Source organism: Halyomorpha halys, unplaced genomic scaffold, assembly GCF_000696795.3.
Source record: "Halyomorpha halys isolate HHAL.00 unplaced genomic scaffold, Hhal_1.1 Scaffold548.1, whole genome shotgun sequence".
Taxonomy (NCBI): domain Eukaryota; kingdom Metazoa; phylum Arthropoda; class Insecta; order Hemiptera; family Pentatomidae; genus Halyomorpha; species Halyomorpha halys.
Genome location: NW_027105247.1, coordinates 324,085 through 340,150, shown reverse-complemented (window position 1 = coordinate 340,150; position 16,066 = coordinate 324,085). Strand labels below are relative to the sequence as shown.

Genomic DNA, 16,066 nt, shown 5'->3' with positions numbered 1-16,066 from the left:
AATTTATATTTGGAGATGTGTTTTCATTGAAAATTGGGATCTAAAAGTTTAAAAGTTCCCCTCATTTGAGATCCTCCAATTCCTTAAGATATGGCATATCCTATAACTACACCGAAACCAAAATGAAAATAAAATACAATGTTGGACATTTTAAACAAGTTTTGATTATTATGAAGTACTGAAACAGATCGATAGCTGTTGAGGTTGCAAAGTTTATCCACTAGAAGAATAACCATCCGATAGACGCTTACTTTTAATGGCACGGGTTTGTATGAATAAATCATGCACCGACTGCATAAAGTATCGAAGGCTCGTTATAGATCGATAGATGACAATTTTTATAACGTACTGTCAATTATCTCTTGAGTACTATTGAGCACGCCTGCTAATATTCTGCTTTGTTATTTTATTCTATAGGTGATTTTTTTGTTTTCTTGTTGGATCCTTTTTTCAAAGGTCGATCAATGACTTTTTCTGCGGAGTTGAAACTGTTATAACAAAAATCGTCGTGATGCTTCCAAAACGAAATTTAAAACATTTATTTATTTTTCTGGCAGTGTTTCAGAACATCATTATTTAAATATAATGAAAAAAAAAATCTGAAAGTTAACCTAGAAGTAATTGTAAACTTGTAAACAATGGATTTGCAGTCTGTGAGTGCGTAGGCCTAATATGACAGATTTTTCAAAATGGCCGCCCTATTTTATTCTTACTTTATAGCCAATAGCTCTTTAAATATTACTAATAACATGATATGTAAAACAATAGTAAAATTTAAAGGTTTAAATTGCGCAAATCATCTAAAATTTTAAAAGGAAACCTATTATAACCCGACAAAGGTGTACGAGGTACATTAAGGTTTAAACATAGAAACCAATTTAGAAAGAATTTAAATTTCTTTTATTTTCTATCGAGGTCCTTGTACCAAGAAGGAAAAAGTTTATCTTTTCACTTTTTTTGTTTCTCTGCACTGTCATCAAAATCTTGAATAAAAAAAATACTTTTTTTTTTTTTATTAATACTGTATTTATTCATTTTCTGTTGGATAAAAACAGCAGGAACATTAAATAACCTAGGTATTAACCTATTTCAAAACCACTAGTTCACTTACTTAAACAAAAAAAATAATTTTTCATTTAGTCCTTAATGCTTTGAAAACTACCTACTAACTAAAACTACGCTAGAAAAACAGTATTAAAACCTCTTTTACTGTAGAGTAAATTTAAGCCCTCATAGAACACTGCATTTAATATTTTCCGAAATATAGTTTCAAAGCACTAATTTTTTTTTAAAGAATTAGAAGAAGTAACGTCATTTTGTGAATATATTTTGCCATATATCAAAAAAACTACTGTTCTTAGGAAAATATTAACTAGTTTATGATTCATGCATTCAACAACCTTAAAGTTGAGCTTATAATAAAAATCTTTACGTTCTATGTTTTCCAAGATACAATTTTTAAAAAACTAATATTTTTTCCTGACATGTTTATTATTATTGGGTTGTCTCATTATTTATTGAAATATTATTCAGTTGGCCTCTGACTTTAAAAGAGTGCAGTTGTATTGCAGCGTAATAAGAAGTATTTTCATATATTATTCAATTTGTAATATTTTATTTGTTTTCTTCTTTGGTTCATTAATGCAATCAGGCGATCAATTAAACTCCTAATTATAAATATAGAAATATCCCAAAACCTCCAATATAAAACTGGAGGAATTCAATTCAAAGAAGAGAATTCATGAAACCACCGATTCACTTCAAACCCTATCACTAATTAAAAAATAGGAAAATACTCAAATTACATCTCTTAAAGTAAGCAATATATTTTATCATCTGTCTAAGGTTGGCTTCTTGTCTGATAAGGCTATATTAAGTACTAGTAACCACAATACTCTGAATGTTTTTAAATACGATTCTATAAAAATACCACCAATATTTCTACACAATGGTACTAATTATAAACCTATATTAAAAGACTTAATGAATCATGTATCAGACCGTTTACAACCCAGTTAGCCGGCAGCAATGCATAAATTATGCTATCAATCATAGATTACTATAGAACAATAACTAAATATAAAATAGCATATATTTCCCTCAAATAAAAATAAATATTTGAATGTAGTCAAAAGGAAGGTCCCATACAGTATAACCGAAGAGGAATTAAAGGCCAAGTTTTAAAAAAAAAATGAAGTGATAGATTTATCCAGAATATTGAATAAAGATAAAAATACTCATTTTAGTATCTATTGAAAATAACGAAGAGGCTAATGATATTTTTAAACTTAAAAATTTATTTTCAGCAATGTTTAACGTCAACCTAAGCAACAAACCAGTGCTATTAAAATGTTAACAAATATTCAGAGTATACAGTATACAAATATGCTAACACCAAAAAACAAAATGCCCGTAATTTAGTGCCCAGATACGTTAAATCCGAAGGTAAACACCATTTCTCAAAATACAGGCTATAATTTACAGATTAGCCGGTTTGTGTAAAATGTGAACTAGCTCATGCAGCTAACTATAAGAGATTTAAATATTATCAAACTATAAAAAATAAATTAAACTCTCTACGTAAAATACCCTTTAAACTGAGAATAATTCAAACAGACCTGCTTGAAAAATGTTCATATGCAGATGCCACTTTTCCAATAACATAACAACTGGAACAAAAAAACAAACAGTCCAAAGTTAATCGCAACAACAAAATAAATGGTTTAATTTTTTTTTCTTTTATAACTAAAATTATTATTGAAGATATTAAACGCTATTTAACTCAAATCATGAAACGTGGGAAACCAAACGGGGGATAGCTACCCCCCTCCCCTAGAAGTAAAAAAATTATTAATTTTATAAAAATTCATTTTTTTCTTCAAGCAAATACTAATTTTTTCTTTATGAATGGAACTTAATGTAAACAATTGCTCATCTAATGTTACCATCTTTTATCTAACTAACTGCGCATTATTCCAAATAAAATATTATTCCATTAATTCTCGAATATTAATTTCTACTAAACGATTCTGTTTAATATATAAAATATTAATTTTAGCTAATTTGTTACAGGACGATCTTGAAAGTTAGAGACATAGTGGATTTCATATTTGTAGAAACAGGATAAGTGTGGTGAGTTCATTTTTTTAAATTATTTTATTATGTTTGTTGTTTAACTAATCACTGAAATTATTATTTGTATTTATTTAAAGATTACAAACGTTGAATGTTTGTTTTTCTTTTTACATTTTAAGATAATACATAATATACATTTTTTAACTCGTTCCGGTTCTTCTCCAGTGCACTTCCATGTGCAATTTCCAATGAAACAGAGTACTTTTTATCTAGTTATTTAAGAATTATAATAGTAAATAAAATTGTAAGACAAAGCTTTCGAGGTGTAAATCTCCAAATCCTGAAACCAATTTTTTACGGTGAATGACGAGTTTCGTTAGGTTTAAAAAATAAAATCGTTTTATAACTGCCATAAGAATCCATCTTTATAATTTTGGTTTCCTTGACCGCCTGAAGAGACTAAAATAGTTTTTATGACTATTATGTCTCAATAAATAAGTACCTCTAATTATGATCAATGAATTATGAAATTTAATTCTGGAACAATCTGTTCCTTAAGGTTTACTCGATTCTCGAGTACCGCAAAAACAGTAAAACAGTCTTTGCGGTTTGGTAATTTACGCCTTTAGACCGAGTTGGATCAAAAAAGTGAAAAACATGAAGTCGTTTGAAAATATGATTTTCTGTCAGAATTCATAAAAAAAAGTACGCCATCCCATCGGAAATTCTAGGGTTAGGTGTGATAGAAAAGAAAATGAGGAGGTTAGGAAATAAAAAACATTCTCAGAAGATAGTCCACAATCTACTGCTATGATCCAACCAATATCAAATCCAATGTTCCAAAATTGTAGATGTTACGAGTGAACATCTAAAGTGAACATCTAATAAAAATCTAAAGTGAACATCTAATAAAAACCTAATCTAATCTAATCTGAACATCTAAAGTGAGATATCTTGTATGGTATATAAAAACATAGAAAGGACATTGGTTAAATTAGAGAAGTGGCATTCCATCTTATTTACACTCTTTTACAATTTGTGGTTTTTCTGTTCCTTTGCTAACGACATTTATCGAAACATGATACTCGATTTTTATTTTATTTTTTAAACTTGATACCTTTAACGCTTATTAAAACACTGCGTATCAGAGATTGATACTTCCTTAGTCCTAATTTATGATTCAACAAGTGGAAATCATCTATTTGTTTTAAATATTCAACCTATTTGATTAATTTAATATAAAGACGCTACTGAGATATCCGAAATAAAGATATTTTGCCTATAAGACCTCAATCCACTATAGCAATATCTACTAATTTTTTTCATAGTAAAAATTTAGATCTATAATAAATGACAACAGTATGTTCCAAAAAATTATACTATTTTTGTGTAATATGTTTCATTTATTATAATAAATCTTTTTTTCTTTACTATTAAAACGTTTTTTCAGAAAGGAATAATACATTCAACCAATTGTTATAGTACAAGAGCCCAAGAGGAGAAAAAGGCAGCTATCTCACCCCAATTTTTGATTACTTTAATGAAAACTATGTATAATTAATAGTCAAAACTGATGAGTCTGCCAAATATAGGTAGGGGGCATAAAAAATGGCGGCTGTTTCAAAGCGATAAAAAAAACTAATTTTTCATTCGTATATATTAAAAAGTAGAAACAACACAAGAAAACCTAAGAGTATGTCATTTAAAGAAGAGTAAATTTGCTAAAATATGAGCCCTAATAGAGTTATTTACGTTTTATAGTTTTCGAGATATAGCTTTTTAAAAAACAGCATTTCATAAACTTTTGTACATAAATTCTGTATTATGTACAAAAGTTATACATGATTTCTTTTCTTTTTTATTATTAATTATTGCTTTCCTTACACATTTTAATTTTTTTCCAGCTTTCAATTTTGACCAGTAATTAAACATAGTTTTTATTGAAGTAATCAAAAATTGGGGTGAGGTATCTGCCTTTTTTTCTTCCGGGCTCTTGTACTATTATATCATATATTGACATTTCTGTCTAAAGCGGGTAAAAAAGTCATTGCACTCCTTCCCAATGGAATTTCTTAACTATTTAGCCAATTACATCCCCAATCTTTCATCAACAATTCCTATCAAGAACGAAAATCTCTACGATGCCATGTGTTGATTAAACATGTCTGAATTAGTTCAGAAGAATTACTAGACTCACGAACTCCCTCTGTGAGAACTCGTTTCTGATCCTATCTGCTTCCTCTTCAGTTGTCAGGATACCTATGTTTTGTACAATTGTAAGTAATATTCGCATGAGATTGAATTTCCATATCAGTTTTACATCTTAAAATATTCAATAAACGATTAAACATCACGAAATTTTAATCCATGTGGTAAAAAGAAGAATTTATTTATTTTATTTTAAGTGTTTCGACCACTAGAGTTACTTACACTGGATTTACAAATTGACAAAGTTACAATTACAACTTACATTTTACAAATTTAAAAAGTTACAATTACAAATGACATAGATAGTAAATTACAATATTAAATTATGCATCCACTTATACATAATGGAATTACTGTTAGAATATTTATGATCATAGATATTGATAATTTTTAAAAAGTTAAACAAATTTTTTGTTTTTGTGGGATGTTCTCTCAACATCTGCTGTAAATCGAAAAACGGAAGAATAAATTACACTATTATGTATAGAATCCATTCATTTTTATTATTATAAATCCTGTTAATAATTTTAAATGTACTAGTGGTGTTGATTTGAATCATATTGAATCCATTCTAGATCTGAATTCACAACTAATACCAAATTTACTTAGTTAGTGAAAAACATAGACCAATGGTGAGGAGGGTTACTTTGTAAGATTCTCTTGTCCCTATAGTATAAGTGTCCATGAGGAGAAAAATGGCAGTTATTTTGATTACTTAATTGATTGATTGACAAACTAGGTATAATTACTAGTCAAAATTGTTGAGTCCGCCAAGCATAGGTAAGGGGAATAAAAATGGTGGCTGTTTCAAAACGTTAAAAATAATTAATTTCACTTTATTTTATCAAATACCATAAAAACTACTACCCCTACAAAGATAAATATTATTAACTATTTTATAATAAACTTAACTAGCTTTAATTTTAGTGCTGGCAGACATCTGTACCTCCAATTTTTTCTGAAATAAAGTGTTTCATAAATCAAATTTATTCTCCGAACAACTTAACTAGCTTTAATTTTAGTGCTGGCAGACATCTGTACCTCCATTTTTTTCTGAAATAAAGTGTTTCATAAATCAAATTTATTCTCCGAACAACTTAACTAGCTTTAATTTTAGTGCTGGCAGACATCTGTACCTCCAATTTTTTCTGAAATAAAGTGTTTCATTAATCAAATTTATTGTCCGAACAACTATAAATTAATTTATTTTAGCAAATATCATAAAAACTACTATTCCTAAGAAGGTAAAGGCCATAAATTACTTTATAGTACATTAAATTAGCTTTCATTTGATTGCTAATAGACATATTTACGTCACATAGTTCCTGAGATATAGATCTCTCAAAATAAATTAACTAACTACTGATATTTCAGTACATTTTTATAAAATGGTGCTTTTTAAAAGCCTATATCTCGAGAACTATTAGGCGTAAATAGCTCTATTAGAGCTAATATTTCAGAAAATTTACTTTTCTTTAGATAATGTGCTCTTAGGTTTTGTAGTGTTGTTGGTAGTTTTTAAGATATAGAGCTCCGAATGAAAAATTAATGTTTTTTTAAGGTTTTGAAACAGCCGCCGTTTTTTATTTCCCCTACCTATACTTGGCAGACTCATCAGTTTTGACTAGTAATTGTACATAGTTTTCATTGAAGTAATCAAAAATTGGGGTGAGATAAATGCCTTTTTTTCTTCCTGGCTGTTGTATTTTTCGGGGGGGGGGAGGGGAGGAGGAATTTTGAGAAATTAGCATTTCCTTGCGGCACCTCTGGTATACCCTTAAGGTATCTTAGGATGCCGCGACACATTTTCTCTCTTTTTTTTTATCACTCATACGAATAAGTTTAAGTTAAAGTATAAAAGAATACATAACTATTTCAAATATAGTAAAAAAAATACATATATACTTAAAACCCAACATGGTCGTCCAGATTTACAATATATTAAAATTTAAAAAACATTCTAACACATGCATATAACAATTTAAATAGAATAAGGAAATATATTAAGCTAAAAGTTAAAAGTAATAAATAAATATATTAAGCTAGACGATAAAAGTAATAAATATTTCATAAATATAAAATTTCATAGATATATAAAATAATGTAGATACAAAATGTGCAATATATGCATGCTCTCCACCCAGACATCACCATTATTCTCAGCTACCATGCATGTGATGGTAGATGATACCATCCATAATGGTTGTTCAAGAAACTATGGCCAACTATAGGCTGTAATGGCAAAGGACTTTCTTGATGTTCCTAAAAACATTCAGCATGAATGTTAAATCTGTTCTTGTTACTAGGTTACAGGATCCGATACAGGCCATAATCATCACAATCTAATCATCAGAACTTATCGTCGTTTCAGACACCTGATGCTGGAATAAAGATACTGGCTCTATCTTTACAAAGAAGCATTCCTCCATAAATACAAAACGTTGTGCGTGAAACCACGCACTAAAACAGTTGTTTCACCTAGGGCCTCCTTGAGGACACGTAGCACTATTAGTATAAAGGCGTAGCGTGAAAGGACGTGCGTAAGTTCTATCTTTATCCCAGTCCTCCGCTAATGAAACAGGGACCTAATGGTAGGCCGGGGCAGATAAAAAGACGAGAATAAAATTCAGACCTGCAGACCCCTAGTTAGACTAGTTCTTAGAAGGATTCCTGTTTTTGCCATGAGGAAGAAACGGATGGCTCCATATGCCGGTTATGGAGAGCTATCTTATCCAGCGGCACTGACCCTTTCGCTGGATCCTTTCCTTCTCAATCTATGCTGGAGTGCATGCTCTAACATTGTATCTGAGACATTATGGTTATGATCTGGAGTTTTGCTTCTGTACCTTTTTTCTACTTCGATAGGTTGTAGTAACTTAGATTCCTTTTTACTTTCAACATGCTTATCTAGGCTTGATTAGAATTCTTGAACATAGTATTAATGTTGTGAAATTCTTCACCACTTCTAATAAATATATGTCAATCTATTTTCTTATTGGGAAATATTTAGCTTACTACATGTCTGATTCTTCGTCTTACCTTTTTGACATTTTATATTATTTAGATTATTGTTTATTAGTCATTTAAATAATTTGTTTTAATATCTTTATTGAAATTTACAACTGTATATTACAAAATAAATTTTGTAAATATGATCTTAGTTAAAATAGAGTATTATAGGCGTGTAGAGCAACTACCCATTGGTAGCACTCTAATGACATTTTACAAGTTGAGTGTTTGCTGCTTTAGCGCACTTGCTCAGCCTCCACTGGCTCATTAACAGTGATGCGGTGAGAGGGATGCGCTGAGATCTCTTGAGCTCTGCTCTACCCACTCTATCCCCCCTACACGTGGGGGATAGAGTGGGCTCAGGGATCCTCAGGTCGATTGTGTAAATATTGTATATATTATTTTATCAATATGTTATTTTATTTATTTATTTTTAATACAGATAGTTTCATTATGTTCATCTTGTCTATTCTTTTGTTTGTATATATTTTAAGAGAGTATTTTGAGTTGACATTCTACATTAGCTGGTCTCGTGGCCATCTTCTTTTCAGGAGCCTTGGAGGATTGTCTGGAATGGAAAGGATGCAAGGTTTGAAACTAGGGGATTTGAGTGGTTAGGGAGTTTATAATGGAAGGAGTGATATCTGGTTCGGGCTAGATCTGTTACATAGGGAACATTAAGGTCTTTATGTATGATTTTGTTTGTGTCAAAGTAAGTAAGGAGCATTGAGGATTTTTAAATAATTGAATTAGGGAAATTAGATCTATTCATTATTATATTATGAATGCTCTGTTAGGGGCATTTAGTAAACGCGCTATGTTTCTTGACTCAAATGAAAAGATAAGTTAAAAAACGTTTACCAAAAACAGTATCAGAGTAGCTTATTCAGCACTTCTACTGGATAAGTAAATAGTTATCTATATTTCAAAATTCATAAATAAATTATATTTTTTCCCACTTTTTAATCAATTTGATTTATTGATGATTGAGAATAAAGTTTTTTGACCATAAAAAAAAATTATTCAATTTAATTTACCTCGGTATAAAAATAAATAATTATACCTTTCATTAAATAATTTCCTTGAACACTTTCTGTGGCACAACGTTTGTTTATATTAATTACACTAATAGACATCAAATACACTGTCAAACAAACTTGTCCCAATGTTAAAACCATAGGACTCTTCTCAACATATTTTCTACCGACACAGTCTCAATGCAGAAAAAGTCGTTATAAATGTTACCCTCTCATCAAATTTTACCCCCTCATTTGCTAATTCACTGTAATCTATTCATCTGATTTGATCCGCCCATTTCAATTTTCTACAGACAACCAAAGTAGTATTTATAGGTTGAGTGTAATATAGTTCGTTCTTAAATTAATCCAGATTTTCAAAAATGAATACTTATACTATAAATTCAAAAATATCTCGACACCTATGTCTTACGTCTAACTGTGTGGTAATTTTATAAATAAAAAACTACCGACAATAAAATTTGTTCATACAGTTTTATTTTACAAGTATGAAAACCCAAGTGTAATTTGATATTTTTAGGTAAAAATTCTAAAGCTTATAAACTATATCAGCTCTGATTATAATTATAATTTAATATATTAATTATCGATGGACGGTGGTGAAAAATCTGATATTGAAATAAATTCGTACGTATCATCTATCGTCTTCAACAATAGACTGAAACCGTGAATATCACAAACCTAAGAAATAATTTTATATTGTTTTATATTTGTATGTACGAATTCATTTCAATATCAGATTTTTCACCACCGTCCATCGATAATTAATATATTAAATTATAATTATAATCAGAGCTGATATAGTTTATAGAAATCTCTATAGCTTATATAGTTGTTACATGTTACAATTAAGGTATTTACAATGAATAGTACAAATATTAATAAACAACATTTGCTTGTCGCCAGTAGTAGCTCCCGTTTTAGCTAGTATGTTGCGTCATGCCGAGCTATAGTAGTTTCGGCGGCTGTAATCGTTGCAGTCTAAACCAGCACGTGTCGCTACACATGGAATATCTAGATAAAATTAAAATACTTTGTCAATGCATTCTTTCCTAAAGAGTTATAATTTACACACCATTGGTCGTTTAAAATGAAATGTCAGGTTTTACAGGAAAAGATTATTTAGTAAAAAATGTTTATGAGATCAAAAGATTGTTTTTAATTAAACCGTAAATTAATGACGCAAGGAAATGATTTGATACTTTATCACGATAAAAGTTTAGTTTTAGTACAATAATAATTTTTACTTTTATCTTAAATCTAATAAAATTATACCCGAATGAGATCAGTCCCAAATCAGATATGAAATACATTCACAAATTTTATAATAATACATGTAATATGCTACCATAATGATTATTCTAAACCTCTTCGTCTTTCGAGTCTGGAAGCTCCTATTCGTGAGAGGTATGGTAGTACTTGTTCCGATCCTATGCTTTATTAGAGAATCATTTTTTATGCATCTGATTTATTTTCGGCTCTTAAGATAATAATGACAAAGGAATGAGAATTTCGGATTAAACAGGTAATTACTTCGTTACCCTTGTTTAAAATCAACTTTGTCCATGTTATCAATATATCATCTATTAGAAACAAATGAAATAATAATATATTTTATAAATATGGTACTTTCTGTTTTCCCTCTTTACTTTGTGTTTAGTTACTTTCCGTAATATGGTCCTTAGGCTACTGATTGTTATTCAAAACAACAAAATTAATGTGAAACGCTATATAAGGGACCCCACTTCTCCTAGTGTTACTAGACTAGAAATAATAATGAACCTACAAGGGCAAGAGTCTGGCGGCAAATTCAAACTTCGACAAAGGAATGAGAATTGGAACACGTAAATGGGGGAAAAAAAATCCTTAATAAAGTGGATATTGGATTTGAGGATTTCAATTTATCCTTGGCATGTCCTTTTCTTTACAAAGACTATTCTCAGTAAAAACCATGATTTCGAACAGACAAAATATATGACAACTGGGGAATGGTTTATCATCATTTAACATTGTTATATCAGTGATTTCCCGATTAAAATGATTGAAGTAATAAATTGATCCGGTGAAAAAAAATATGTATAAATATTTGATCTGCACCAATGACATTGAACACAAAATGCCAATTTTCGGTAGAATCGTCCTAATACAGTTCTAAATTTAAATAAATGAAGTATAAAATTTATTATGTTACCCATATTCAGATATTTTTTTCTGCATTATTGTTTCTCTAGTTCTGTTCATTCACTTTCCTCCCAACAAAACAATTAAAATCTCCTGGCATGGATTAAACATTAAATTTTAAATTTTACTCGTGCTAACAATTACAAGATGCAAGATAGCCCGAGTCAGGCGCATGCGAATTGAAGCATCAGTATTCATCACGTGACGATCTTCACAGCCAATACTATGATCAATCAATATTAATACATCCGGTTCGTATATTGCATCGTGACGGGGTCTTGGTCCAATCCGTTTCGGATCTTTTAATAATGGTAATAGCAATGGCGAACGCTTAGCGAGTCCGAGAGTTCAATACCGAACAATGCACTCCTTGGACGCCAAACCCTCCTCATACCTTAGTTAAAGTTGGATGCAACAACTTTTCCTAAAGTTCTTTAGTATATTGTACTTTGTTATAAATCATAGGGTCAATATAAAAATCAATGCTTGTCTCCAATGAATTTCAAAAATTTATTATCATGTCGATCGCCTCCGAAGAATTATTTAGTTATTAGCGTAAGCTAAAATCTACGCAAGTTGGATTCTTTTAATCCATAACAGTGATCTTATTTCTTAAATTAAGAAGGTATCATAATGGAAAATGGAACATACACATAAATTCCCACTTATTTCAAGACGGATCCAACAATTATTTCTGGTTGTACTGGTACTAGTAACATATCCGGCAAGTGTGCCAATGGATCCTTTTTACCAACCCCAAGAGAGGAATAATTCTGAAACTTCATATTATAGGATTTTATCAGAACATAGAACACCTTAGTGACAAAAAAGTCTATCTTTAGCTTCACCTTTCAACGTCTTAGAGAAACTGATACTTTTGCTGGTGGTATCTGGTATATGGCTCAAGGAAATCACTTTGAACAACATTTAATATGAATTTAATGTTTAAATTTAATTAATTAAGTAGTTAGAACAAATAAATAAGTTGTATTTATTTCATATTACCTAAATAATTCAAAACAATGAAAATCTTTAGGTGTGAATTTCTCCTAAACAAAGCGTTTGCGGACATACCTTCAGAGGATAGTTTGTTCTTGTTTTGAGGTCCTTAATTCATATTTTCAGTTTGGCCACATAACCCTGAAACACCCTGTACTACGTAGAGCACTTCCCGAGGCCTGTCCACATAAACGACAAGTTTCGTCATGAACTACTCCCCAAATCTTAAGGATCTTTTAAGTCTGCAATGGCATGTAAGAACTGTTATTAGTAATCGGAGTTCATTTCTATTCAGGCCTACCATCCATTTAGAACCAAATATAAAGGGTTTATTGATAAATATCTTTGCCTGTCCCAGCCCTGCACATCTCCTCCACTCCTTGCCTGCTTTCTCCCATGTCCAATCAAGAAGCTCTTTACGGTGAAGTCTTTCAGGAATGCATACAAATGGTTATAGCCCAATGCAAGAGTCCTTCTAGCTGTATTTTTCAACCTGAATTTCAAAAAATCATTGGAGGAATTCTTAAATGAAATTCATTCATAAATTATTAACCGTAAAAGTATTTTAGAATGACATGAGTGCTGTTAAAAGCTATCACAAAAATATATATTCAGTAATTGTAAACAATACTTCAAATACAAATACTTAAAAAGGGACGAAATCAATAGTTATATATATAATGTTGAAAAATAATATCTTGGTTTCATTAAAATTTCATTGAACAGTTCCAAGACAATATAAAGTATTATTCCTTTAATTTATAAAATACTGGCTATGTCTCCTGGTTCTGCCCATGTTAAATTTGGTTTATAAATCCTAAAACATAAACAAGAAGAAGTTTTATTTAATTTTCTTCACTGTTTGAATATATTTTAAATGGTATATTATTTTATTATTTATTTTATTATTATAAAATTAACCTTTGGGATATTTTTCAGTCAGTCTTATCAGTTCAGTTTTGATATTACATAGTGCTTGGAAACAAATGTTGAAACAAAACTAATAAAATGAAGTTAAAAATAAAAATATTTGAATAAAATATACCATCATGAATGGTACCCTATTTCATAAATATATACCTAATGATTCTAATTAAGATTTTTGTTGAAACTGTTTATTTGAATTGATATTTAATCGATAGGTACATTAAAAATATTCAGTTTGTTCTGTTAAAAAAACAAATTAATAAACCAAACTTAAATGTATAAATATACAGATTTTAAATAAATTTATTCAAATATGGTCAAGTTGCCAAATTAATGAATGATTGCTTATCTTCCATAATCCATCACGATTCTATAATTTTTCATTCAATAAATATAAACAACCGCGAAGGCCGATTAATGGGGTAAACATGATCTGAGCCGGAAGTGAATAAAAATAAAAATAGAAACAAGTCGTTTTTTCTGGCGCCCTTGTCAAAACCTCTGATTGCTCATGAAGAAAATGAAAATAAAGCGAGAAATTAGGGATGACTCAAGAGGTTCGTGCATTGGCAAAAGGAAAAAGGATACAGACAATAAGGATATAGTGAGGACAAGAAGGATCGGGTGTTGCTGGGTTATTAGGCCCCAAATGAGAGGAAGCAAACGAGCTGACGCAAACCGAAGAGGATGTGTCGCCAACGATAAAGGATCACCGGCGTCTCTTGTATCTTCATCTTCGTGGTCGGCTAACTCTGCAAGTGGCCGCTTAGGCCCTCTTTGTCTTAATATCAGTCCGTATTCGCTTCGGTCACAGAAGCAAACAATTATATTTGGTCAATCATTCTAATAACAAATGAACCTTTTAATGGGATCTTCATATCTGAGTGATCTCATCGCATTCTTAAGGTCAGAAATAGATTCAGAGATAATAACAAGCAGAGCCATATATACTCCTGGCCCCATAGTATTACTAAGTACTGTGGTAGGAATACAAATGAACGATATTTCTTTATTTCTATGATGAGGAAAACTTAATTTCTTTAAGATCGGAGAAGTTATTCTTGATTTCACTAACCAAAACTCAAAAGAAAATACCACCTGTAAATATTCAACATTTTATTTTAAATTGGTCACTTTTCGAATATTTAATGAAATAATGATTTTAACTGGTATATTGTTTATTTCTTTTGATACACCAACTTTCTAATTTCTAGTGCCACGGGCCCTTAATTTGTTAAATATGGGAGGAAGATACACCACGGCGCGGGAACGTGATGTCTCGGTTTGGAACGTTATGGGTTCGATTCCAAGTTAGGGCAGCTGATATTTGTTTCTTGACGGTTCCATGAAATTAATCTCTACTATTTTCGATTATATTAAATATATTAAAATGCTAATTAAATGATAAAAACTAAAATCTCTCCCTGTATAAGATGTCAAACAAAAGTGGCATACAATAACATAAACAAATTCTAAAATTATGCAATTTTATTTTCTCGGCTCCTAGAGCGCATTCGTAAGAACCCTCGGACGCTATGTAACGTTATAACTTTATTGCAGTCCCTTGAACTTAGGAAAAAATTTATAACTTAGTAAAATTTTGGACAGTTTAAATTATTATTGCTTGTCTTTAATTTGGAACGAACAGGTTTCATTCTCTTTCCTAAAGAACCTTTCAAATATAAACACAAGAAGAATAAAACTCATTTACGTCCTAACTCCATTTTTTTGGGCCTACATGTCCCGATATTGAAACTTTATATTTTTTTTATTATAAAATGGACTAGTTATTTTGAGGTTATTCCGGAGAGCAATTGTATGGTGTATTTAATAACAATGTTTAAAAACTCTCTATCATGAAAATTAAAATTCTTAATAGCCTTCCAAATCCGAACTTTTAAAATTCTTACCGTACTTGCCCTCGTTACCTTAATAAAAATAAAAATCATAGATAAGTAGAAACTTAATTTAAGGAATACTCGAGTATTACTAATACTGACATTTTTTCTTCAGTCTCCCTTTTAGGTTATTATACTGACTGACTATACTTAAAAAGATTCAATAATAATACAATAAATTCTTTCACAGTAAGTGATACACAGGAAATGTTAAGGTCTAAATATATTATTCATAATAGAAAGAAGTGATTTTAATTTAATTCTATTTATATAATGTTTTTTTTACGTATTTGTAGTTTTAAGCAGAAACTTAAAATACGTAAAAAAAAAATTCACTAAATGTTAATTTCAAGTCGGATAAAGTTAAAGTTCGAGTAGTTTCAAAGATATTCGTAAAAAATTATTTTTTTGGTTAACGTTTTGAAACATCCGCCATTTTTTATTACCCCTACATATACTTGGCAGACTCATCAATTTAGACTAGTAATTATGATTAGTTTTCACTAAAGTAATAAAAAAATTGGGGTGAAATAAGTGCCTTTTTTCTTTCTGGTTCTTTTACTATAAGTTTTCAATATTTTAAGAGATGTAAATATTATAGGAAATAAACGAAATTTGATGTTTATTAAAATATTGGGAGTCCTTAGTTTTAGGATTACCCTCGGATTCAAAAACATCAGTGTTAATCATTGATATTTGAATTTGAATCGGGATCAAGTTGAAATTGAATAC

The 16,066-nt window shown here is 30.0% G+C and overlaps 1 pseudogene; it reads left to right on the top strand.

Moving 5' to 3' along the window:
* The window catches only part of LOC106684151 (uncharacterized), a 109,870-nt pseudogene that overhangs the window by 70,390 nt on the left and 23,414 nt on the right, over positions 1-16,066 (top strand).